The following is an 11,150-nucleotide window of genomic DNA, read 5'->3' on the forward strand; positions in this document are numbered from 1 at the left end:
ACGTATGCACACATGCATGCACACACGCATGCACACACGTGCGCACACGCATGCACACATCTGCACACATACGCACACGCACGCACACACATGCACGTGCACACACGCACACACATGTGCACACACAAGCACGCACATGCGCACACACGCACACAGGAGTCACATTCTGGGTGTTTGATGGGGAGAGCCTGAGCGCACGGACCCCCAGCCCTGCGAGGCTGCAGAGCCAGGCGGGCGACTCCCAGCGCTGCTGCCATCAGCCCTGATGGGCTGCGACACCCAACCCCACTGGGACTCGATTATCTCATCCACAGCGTGAAGATAATCCTACTGGGACGGCTACCTCCATTTATGGTCCCCAAACTCCTGGTATAACTGGAAAGAATATCCACAATGGGGAAGAATCTTTGTAACAACCAAACAAGGAAGAAACGGAGACCGGTGGCAAGAGCCTCGGATGGGAGGGTACTGGGGTGGGAGGTCAGGGCAGCCCAGTGTCCCCGAGTGAGCGCGGCTTTCACAGCCCCGAGACGATGCAACAGCCCCAGACCTCCGACCCGGGCCACTCCCCACAGGGCTGCAGGAGGGTCTCTCGACTCTCGTCCCCTTTGACCACACGCTGGCAAGGCCTGCGTCGCCCTCGGAAGAGACAGCCTCCAGCGACATCCCCCAGTGCGGCTGGCTCCGGTGCGGCCCCGCGACACCGTGCCCTGCTCCGCCTTCACGTGGCTCTGCCGTGAGACGCCCACCCAGGGATGGGGACCTCAGGCAAGAGAGAAAGCACCTTTTTACAGTCATAGCTATCTGATTCTTAGTTTAATTCCTCTGCAGCTAACTGCCAGGCTGGTGGGGGCCACGAGATGGCTGTGGAGAGCGCAGCAGGGGCCCTCGGGAACGCGACTTCTCTCCCTACTGCCACCCCGTGAGGTCCCCTTGTGCAAGGCCCGAAGTCTCCGAGCCTCTGTCACTGTTTCAGTGAGTCGCCGGGGCCCTCCTACCCCATGAGGGTCACATGCAGTAATGTGCAGGGTGGGGGCGGGGGAACTTTAAAATGACCGCGTCGCACCATACAACTATGTTCAGTAAAAGAATAATGAGGAACAAATAAGATAATTGGTTAGGCAGTGTATTTGTTTCCCCATGCTGCCGTCACAAAGTGCCACAAACTGGGTGACATAAAACAACAGAAAAGCATCGTCTCACAGTTCTGGAGGCCGGAAGTCCAAGACCAAGTTGTCCTCTGCAGGTGGCGGAGAAGGAGCTGCTCCAGGCCTCGCTCCGGCCTCTGGTGGCCGCAGGCATCCTCAGCTCGAGGACGCCCCCCAGTCCTCTGTCCTCTCGTGGTGGTCTCCCTGCGTCTTCACCTCACCTTCCCTCGGTGTGTTTGTCTCTGCGTCTAGATTTCCCCTTTTTATAATGACAACGATCATATCTGCATTAGGGCCCACCCTAAGGACCTTATTTTAACTTGATTACTTTTGTGAAGACTCTATTTCCAAATAAGGTCACTTTCGGAGGTACTAGGGATTAAGACTTCAACATATCTTTCTGGGGAGACACAATGGAACCCATGACAGGCAGGAATTGATAAAGTGTTCTGTAAAGGGCCAGGGAGTAAATAATTTCAGCCACACTTCACTGTCGCAAGGACTCAGCTCTGCCATGGTAGCAGGAAAGCAGCCAGAGACTGTATTTAAGGGAATGAGCCTGGTTTGTTCCAATAAATCTTTATTGACAAAAAGACAGGCGGTGGGCAGATCTGGCTCACAGCCATAGTGTGCTAACACCTAGTTAGGAGACAACGTTTTAAAGCAAACAAACAAACAAAAAGAATTTAAACAGCCTTTTTGAGAGAGGGGACTCAGCCAGGGAAATCGAGGTCAGGAGCAAAATTTGAGTCTCCGGAAGTGCTAGGAGGGGGGTCAAGGAAAGTCCTCGGGCTCAAGCACATGGACTGCAAATGAGGGGAGAAGACAGAGTGCCCAGGAGGAGCGCCACCCAACACACACCGCTTGCTCACGGGCGCTGGGCACAGACCTTACAGACTCGGCTAGCAGAGGCAGGATGCAGCCCCAGGCAGTCTGATGCCAAAGGCCGAGTCATAACCACTGGCTACACACGGGGACACGGTTACTCCAGAGGACAAGGAACCAGCAGAGGATAAGACTCTGGGGTTGGGTACCTAGAGCCGAGTTCTTCAGCGGGTTGAGGACACAGGGTTGGAACCAGAGGGCCAGGGAGCCCAGAAAGAGTCAGTGGAGAGAAGACCCAGAATCCATGGGCGTCAGGCTCGCCATCTAAACACCCAACACCCCCCCCCCCGAAGGAAGCTCTATCAACACCTCTCCCACAAAAGCAGTGGAGATGGGACACCCTCACTCTCAGCTAACAAAGGTTTTATGAGTTGTGCTAAACACAAACTAATAAATAAATACTTCGGAAATCAGTTCACGAGGATGGTAAGGAAATAAAAACAGAAACAAGGTCAGGGTTCTAATGGCAATCCGCTAATTGTGCTCTGTCATAGAAGTTCCCCCTTGTTAGCCTGTCATCTTCACACTTCATTGAAAATCCATTAAAACAATTGCTGGGCCATTAACCCTGACTTTCAGGCAGCAGCTTCCCTTGAGCACAGTTGTGTAACTAGGGTTCTCTCATTAATACTCAGTGTAATTGCTTGTGAGCTGGGTAATTGTGATTACATACCGCTATTTAAATACAGACGGGGAAGCGTGAAGATGGTATCTTTTCTTTGCATCTATTTTATGTTTTAATATGCATGGACTCATCTCCCTTAGGCAATATAATATATTAAAACTTGAGTTTTTTAAAACAGAGAGAGGGCTGATTACTCAATCTACAGAATTCACCATAGGATTTCTTAAATTATGAGCTCCCAGAGCAATCAAAATTATTTGATTTATTAATACAAAATTCCAGTCTGCTAGCATCCTTTCCATATTATGACTCTAGCATACAGGTTATATTGGAAAAAGAAACACAACTGCTAATTAGTGCCCTGGTGCCCGCTGGGTGGAGAGCTGAAGGGCTGCATTTATAAACAGGGTGGCCAGAGGCATATTTTAAGGACACCTTGAAGTTCAGCCTCAAAGCTTGGGATAGGACTATGGCCTGCTAGGACACGCAGGGCAGACAGATGAACCAAGAGGGACAGCAGTTAGAGATGAGGGGACTCTGAGACCAGACTGCAATTTGTAGCCACTACAGGGAGACACTCCTTCCAAAGTACAGAGGGGAAAACTCTGCTCTACGAAAAGAGTCTCATCCCCTCTGTCCCCAGCCCCATGCAGCGGGACAAACTTACCCAGCACCACTTCAGATACAGGCCTGGAAGGATCTTAAAGGCCTTTCTCATAAATCAGTAGCTTTCTCTTTTTGCATTTTATCAGCTTCCATTGTCTGCAGTTAAAACGAGGCACATAAAATTGCAATGCCATCTTCCAAGGTCTGAGTGCAAGAAACACAAACTGTGTGTCCTCCACCCTCGGACCACCCACCATCGGCACGGAGGACTTCTGGGACCAAATGTGGGGTGGGGGGTTCCCCACCAATAAGCAAGCAACCAAGTCTGCAGTGGACACCGGCTGGGTGTCCTCCAGTCCACTTCTGACCTGTCTACCTGAAGATAGTGTCAGATCCCACTGCTCGTCCCCAAGGCGGCCTCCCCTTCAGACACCAGTCACAAGCCTGGGCCTCAGGAACTTGTGACTGATGGGCTGCAAGTTGGGGGCTCCCATGAACTGCTCTTTGGGTTGAAGTAACTTGCTAGAGCAGCTCAGAAACTCAGGGAAACACTCAGCTTACCAGTTTATATAAAGAACATTGCAAAGGACACAGATGAAGAGATGCACAGGGTGAGGTATGGGGAAGGGGTACTCCACCCTCTGGGAACCTCCACATATTCTAGTATCTAAAAGCTCTCTGAACCCTGTCCTTTTGGGTTTTTATTGAGGCTTCATTGCATAGGCATGACTGATTAAACCATTAGCCATGAGTAATCAAATTAATATTCAGCCCCTTTCCCCTCCTCAAAGGTAGAAGAGAGGGGCTGAAAGTCCCAATCCCCTAATCCAGTCCCCATCCTGAAGCTATCTAGGGGCTGCCAGCCAGCCATCAACTGATTAGCATACAAAAAGACACCACTGCAGAGATTTTAAGGATTTTAGGAGTTGTGTGCCAGGAAACAGGGTCACAGACCAAATATATATTTCACAATATCACAGTCTGCATGCTCAATTGAGTAGTCATTTGTTCCTAATTATTGCTGAGAATTGGATTTTGCAAATGATTTACCCATTTGGAGGTTGTTTTAAAGAATAAATTCAAGGTCGCCCCTATATTCACATCACACTCACACTTGCGTTTCCTTACACATTTGTGAGGCAGAGATAAAAGTGTGGTGTTGACTCCCAGAAAATGGCCCAGCACCCTGCCTCACAAGCCTGTGGTCCTCGTGTGAGCATCCGTTGTCCAACCAGGGAAACAAAGTCACCTAGCACAATGGCTCCCAGAACTTAGCACATCACACACCAGAAAAATGTCCGTACAAAGTGTGGGGCCCTGGGGAGGATTGCAAATGTTTATTTCCAAAATAAGAACACTTGATTAATAAACTGTCATCTGCTAGGACCACCATTTCATAGAAGAATGAATACATTAAACCCAACAGTCAGAAGGACAACCTCACCTCTAAGCGTTTCCTCCATAAAAGATAGCCAATAATCTTACATTGACTTTATATGTAAAAGATCATTGTTCATAGTTCTCTCATCCTGCTGCTGCAGATTGGTGAAAATTTCCCTCGTGGGCCTACAAATACCAGTGCAATAACAAAGACAGAGTCTGGAAGCCACTGCCCTTGGCTTTTGCTGTCCGATGCAATAGCCACCAAGCCCATGTGGCTGTGGAGTGTGGCTATTTAGAACTGCAGTGCAGCTGGTCTGAACTGAGATCGGCTGTAAGTGTCAAATTCATGCCAGATTTCGAAAACTTAGTAAGAAAAAAAGAATGCATGCTGTCTTATTAGTAGTTGTAAATAATATGGCTTGTCAGCCTTTTGGCTAAGATCAACTGCAGTAGTTTTTATTAATATATTGATACATGCTGAAATGATAATATTTTGCATATATTAGGTTAAATAAAATACATCATGAAAATGAATTTAACCGTTTTTACTTTTTAATGTAGCTACTAGAGAATCTTAAATGCCTACATGGCTCATGTTCTATTTCTGTTGGTCAGTGCTGCTTTAATAGTCAGCACCAAGGGAAGAGTGCACCAACCTCTATGCAGAGATAGATTATAGTTTCTGATTATCAAAATATATATATTATATTTTGATTGAAAAACCAACTAAATAGGACTTGAATTTATGTTTCCATGCAGGGCAGGGACGTTGTGACTATGAGAACCTTAACATTTGCTACAAACTGGGCTTAGGGTGACGACTCACTGTTCCAGACTACACATGTGACGCCCGCTGTGGCCACTAGAGGGCAGTGGCGTATATAAAATGTGAGCGTGCACACGGATGTTACCAGAGACCTCCCACCCCACCCACACACATGCTGAGCCGCCACGGGACAGGCACCAGGTAGTTCTTAAAGTCCATCCTCTTGTCTTCCCTCTTAAGTGCCATGTGTCTCTGGAAATGAAAGAGATCACAGAAAACTGGGCAGCCCAGATCCGACCCTTAAACTGTAAGATTCAGCACAGCCCCAGGTGTTCAAAGAGCCAGGCTGTGGGGTCAGGGTTTACCTTCCTGGCTCTGCTACGGACAAAATGCGTGGCCTGAAGCAAGTCGCTGGGACTCTTCTCTACAAGGAGGTGGCACAAGGTGAGCGTTAGCATGTCCTCCAACGTCCACACCCCTTACTTTCCAAGAGCTTAATGGGGGGTCCAAATGAGTTATAATTACAGGTCTTCCAGGCACAATGGTACTATGCTTTTAGGGCCCCCTCTGTTCCAAATATTTAACAATAGTCGATAAAATGCAGAAGTAAAAAATGTAAGTCAAAGCCTGCCCCAAAAGATCAGCATCTCCTAGGATCAGAGAAACAAAAACCCAATGCTGCAATCAGGAATGATACTGCGGGTTTGTTAGGTCCAGGTCAGGGAGCAGGAGAGGTGGCCAGGAGCTCTTCACCCGTGGTGAGCAGGGGACTACCACATGAGGAGTCCCTAAGCCAGGGACTGTGTGGGGCTTCCACACCCAAAAACCAGGGTATAAAATACTGGGGCTGAGGTTTACACAAAGCTTTTTCTCCCAATTGAGGAGGAACCTGGCCAAAAGATGGCCCAGTGACAAGAACGGCAATGTCCCCAAATCATGACAGCATGGATACCTGAGCTGACAATTGAAAATCTGGCTCTGTATTGGGGCCTGTGGGGCCAAAAGGAAGCAACTACAAAACCACTAAGCTGGAAGGCGGTGAGCACAGAGAGAGACTAAAATTACTAATAATGACTCCCCCAAGAGAAAGACTAAGAAATCAGTCAGAAATTGCAATTAAAAAATGCAATGGTATAAACTGAATTCACTTCAGATGAAGTGAAAATAGTAGAGCAATCTGATATTGCTCTTTTAAAATTATTTTAAAATAAGAATTTATTATCTATTTAGCAAATATTTAAAGCACCTATAATGTCCTAGACACTGTTTTAGGTGCTGAGGATACCATAATAAACAAAACAAAGTGCCTACCCTCATAACACTTACATTCTAGTGAAAGAGACAATTTTTTAAAATTATGTAATATGTCAGGTAGTAACAAGTACTATGGAGAAATGTTTAGGATCCTCAAAGATATAAAGGAATGAATGACAACCATTTATAAAAACATAAATTATGAAATAGGCAAATATAGGCAAAATAGGCAAAACATAAGTAAGTTATGAAAAAGAACCAGTTGAAATGAAAAAATGTAGGCATTAAAATACATAAACTCAGTAGTATTAAACGAACTCTATGAAGTGATGGTGGGGAGACACATTCATGAGAAAGCAGTACCAAAGAAATCACCCATGACACAGCACAATGAGAAAAAAATGTATTTGTAAAAAGATGAAAGGGTAATTAAAAGGTATAGAAGGTAGACTAATGGCACCAACATACAACTAATAGAAATTTCAGAAGAAAAGAAGGAATGAGAAAGAAGTGATTTCAAAGAGATAATATTTGAAGTTTTCCAGTATTAAAGTTAGACTTCACTAAGAACTCACTAGATACAGACACATAGGAACTTGCATTTTCACTATGATGTATCTAGGTGTCCATACATCACAGTGAAACTGAGATATGTAAGGATAACAAAAAATATCTCATCAGAGAAAATAAGATGGATTACCTACAAAAGAAAGAAAACTGATAGTAGCGACGCCATCAGAAACAGATGCCAGAAATCATGGGAGGAACTCTTGCCAAGTGCTAAAGAGAAAGTTACTATCAAAACAGAATTTTAAACCTAGCTAAACTATTATTCATTCAAGACAGAAAAATACTTTTTTTCAGGCATACAATAATTAAAAGGAATTACAGCCCGTGGTCCCCACATAGAAGATTTATTAAAGAGTGACACCACAATGGAAATCACAAAAGTTTAGAACGGACAACAAAAGCACTGCATATCTAAGCCCTAACAGTGGCTGTCATGTGTTGCTTCCAACTATGAGCCAGGAATTACATTAGATATTTCCCAGCATAGCTCTTAGCCCTCAGGGTCGAGTTATGAACTAGATATAGTAACCCTCTTGCAAGGATGAGAGGACCTCTTGGTAGAACACGATAGCCATGCTCTTACCAACTAAATGCTTGTGTCTCTCAAAATTCATGTATTGAAACCCTAATGCCCAATGTGCTGGTATTAGGAGGTGAGGCCTTTAGGAGGTGATTAGGATTAGATGAGATTATGAGTGTAGACCCCTCGTAATGGGATTAGCGCCCTTATAAGAAGAAGAAGAGGTTTCAGAGCTTCCTGTCTCTGCCATTTGAGGACACAGCAAGAAGGCGGCCATCTGTTGGCCAGGAAAAGAGCCCTCCCCAGAACCCAACCATGCTGGCACCCTGATCTTGGACTTCTAGCCTCTTCCAGAACTGTGAGGAACAAATGTGTGTTGCTTAAGCCTGCAGTCCCCAACCCCTGGGTCCCAGCTGGTACCAATCCAAGGCCTGTTAGGGAACAGGCACCGCCCCCACCCCCACCCTTGGGTCTGTGGAAAAATCATCTTCCATGAAACTTAGGAACTGAAGGGCCGCACAGCAGAGGGTGAGCAGCAGGCGAGCATGTGAAGCTTCATCTGTATTTCCGGCCGCTCCCCATCACTCCCATCACCGCCTGAGCTCCACCTCCCCCACCCCCGTCTGTGGAAAAATCGTCTGCCATGAAACCAGTCCCTGGTGCCAAAATGGTTGGGGACTGCTGGCTTAAGCTACCCAGTCTAATATTCTTTCATAGAAATCTGAGCTAAGATACATGCATAATGATCTGGGTCTTCACAAAGATAAAGAACCAATGAAAGTGCAGGTGGAACTGTCCTGGCCCTTGGGAACAAGAAGGGGGCCTGTGCCAGGTACAAACAGCTGTGTGGCAGGCAGCAGTGGGCGGTGCCCTAATTCAGGAGTATTCCGTGCTCGTGATTACCTTTCCCCCTGCTCACCTTTCCCTTAAGTCTGGGCTGAGCCTGCCTCGTTTTAAATACAGCTGTCCCTTGAACGGCATGGTTTGAACATCTCAGGCCATATACACACAGACTGTCTTCCACCTCTGCCAGCCCTGAGAGAGCAAGGGCAACCGCCCCCTCCTCCTCCTCGTCCTCAGCCTGTTAGTGTGAAGATGAGGAGATGAAGACCTCTCTGATGGTCCATTCCCACTTAATGAACAGTCAGTACATTCTCTTCCTTGTGATTTTCTTAGTAACATTTTCTTCTCTCCAGCTTACTTTATTGTAAGAACACAGTATATAACACATTTAACATACAAAATATGTGTTAATCTATAATATATAACATGTTATATGTTAAGATATAACATTAACATACAAATAGGTGTTAATATGTTTGTTATCGGTAAGGCTTCTGGTCAACAGCAGGCTACGGGTAGTTAAGTTTTTTGAGGAATCAAAACTTATACACTGCACAGAGGGTCAGTGCCCCTAACCCTCTTGTTCTTCAAGCGTTGACTGCACTATAGTTATCAAGAACATCTGCTCAGCTTTTACAAGAACTAGGTTCAAGCTGTGAACAGAGGCGTTTATAGGAACCGCACACTTGGACCTGAGGTCGCCAGGCCTGGCTGTACCCTGGAATCTCCTGGGGAGCTTTCAAGCATCCCATGCCCTCCCCACCATTGATTAGATTAACTTGATCTTGGCTGCTAGCTGGGTAACAGGATTTTTAACCCCTCTGAGTGATAGTGCAGTGTGATCACAGTTGAGAAGCACTGGCTGGGACCGGGTAAGACGAAGGAAAGCTGTCCTGCCGTCCGGCAGGCTGGATCTGGGGCGAGGGCCTGTCAGCCCCTCTGGGCAGCAGGCAAGCGCTTTAGCAAAGCTCAGCGGCCGCTGCTCTGACAGCCCTGGGAACCGGTTCCCCTTTCCTTGGAGGGAAAGTGTACCTCTTCTTTGAAATCAGAAATGAGGAAGCGTAGGGTACTTCTCAGCAAGACTAAAAATTCTCCAAGATTGGAAAAGGGGAGCCTTCTCTTCTCTTGACGTTGACAAGATCAAAGGCCGTTGGCCTAGCAGCAAGGGCAGTATGCGCAGACACTCATTGCTCCCGGGCACGGCCTCTGGTGGAAATGACCTAGACAGAGTAAGTTTGCTGTTAAACCTTGTTCCTTTGGATCCAGAAAGCACTCCTCCACCTCCCCTCTCCTCTCCCTGTCCTCCGCCCCCATCTCTCCAGCCCCACCCCACTCAGAATCCTGGTCACACCTTCCCATCTGGCAGCCTGCACCCCCAGGTGTCTGGGGGCCCCTGCGCCTGCCTCCATGGCACACCTCGCCCTTCCTGCGTCCAGCTGCTCACACCCGAGTTGCACCGGCCCTGCACAGACAGACCCCCTGCCCCTGCCCCGGCTGCTCCTCCCCCCCAGCCCGGCTCACAGAGGAGGCAATTGTCTTCCTAAGCCACCATGTGTTGACTGAATCATCTTCCTGCATTCGTGACTCCAGTTGCTTATTACGTAAAACCCAACCTCCTTAGCAGAAGCCTGCGTCTTCCCCTAGCCTCGCCTCACTCCTCCGCCCCCATCCCTGTGTTCCCCCAAGGCGTGAGGCCGCCCACCCCTCCCTCCTGTGATCACTGGCTCCAAACAGAAAACTCTGACCCCAACCCTCTCCTCTCTGCTCCTTTGCAACCCCTCCGGACACCTGACACCACCCCGACCCCGTTCTGGCCTTCTAGGTCTGCAGAGCTCTCCCAGAGCCTTAATTTCCCTTTAATTCCATCCTGGGCCCCTAATAGGAGGTGAAAACGGAAAGAAACGTGAGGGAACTATCCCAGCTTGTCACCGGACTCACCCCCACTGTGCCCGGTGTCTAGCAGGTGCCTAAGAAATGCCACCCAAAGAGAAACTAGGTATTTCTGGCCAACAGAAACTGCCTGTCCACTGGGGTCCAGAGGCCTGGGGCCTGCTTCCCGATGACAGTCTCCCTGCTCAGATATCTTTCTAGAACTAGACGTGACACTGAGCAGCAAGTCCCATCTCCCGCGCACGTGGTCAGTCCCTTGCGGGCAGGGGCCATGCCTGGGCTGGGCTGGCAGAGCACACGCTTTCCCCAGGGCCAAGCTGAGCGCACTCGGGGGTTTGCTGCTCACCTGCTGCCCGGCCCCTCCCGGAGAGTGGCGCTCCAGGCTGGCTCCCCGGCGTGAGCTGCCACAGCCACCGCGGCGAGAGGACAAGCGCCTGCTTGCTCCCTGCCTGGAACACCTCGCCACGTAAGCTGAGGTCCATGCCCCGAGCATCTTGGGGCACCCACTGGAAAAGGAAAGTAAGAAAGACGCCCCCAGCGAGGGCTGAGAGCCACACAGAGGAGGAAGTGCTCAAGGGCCCACGCCTTCCCCCGGAGGGGAGGCCGGGTCTGGGGTCCAGCTCCTCCCAAGACCAGCCCCTCCCACTCCTGCCTGAAGGT

This window comes from Microcebus murinus, chromosome 23 (assembly GCF_040939455.1).
Source record: "Microcebus murinus isolate Inina chromosome 23, M.murinus_Inina_mat1.0, whole genome shotgun sequence".
In the NCBI taxonomy this organism is placed as follows: Eukaryota; Metazoa; Chordata; class Mammalia; order Primates; family Cheirogaleidae; genus Microcebus; species Microcebus murinus.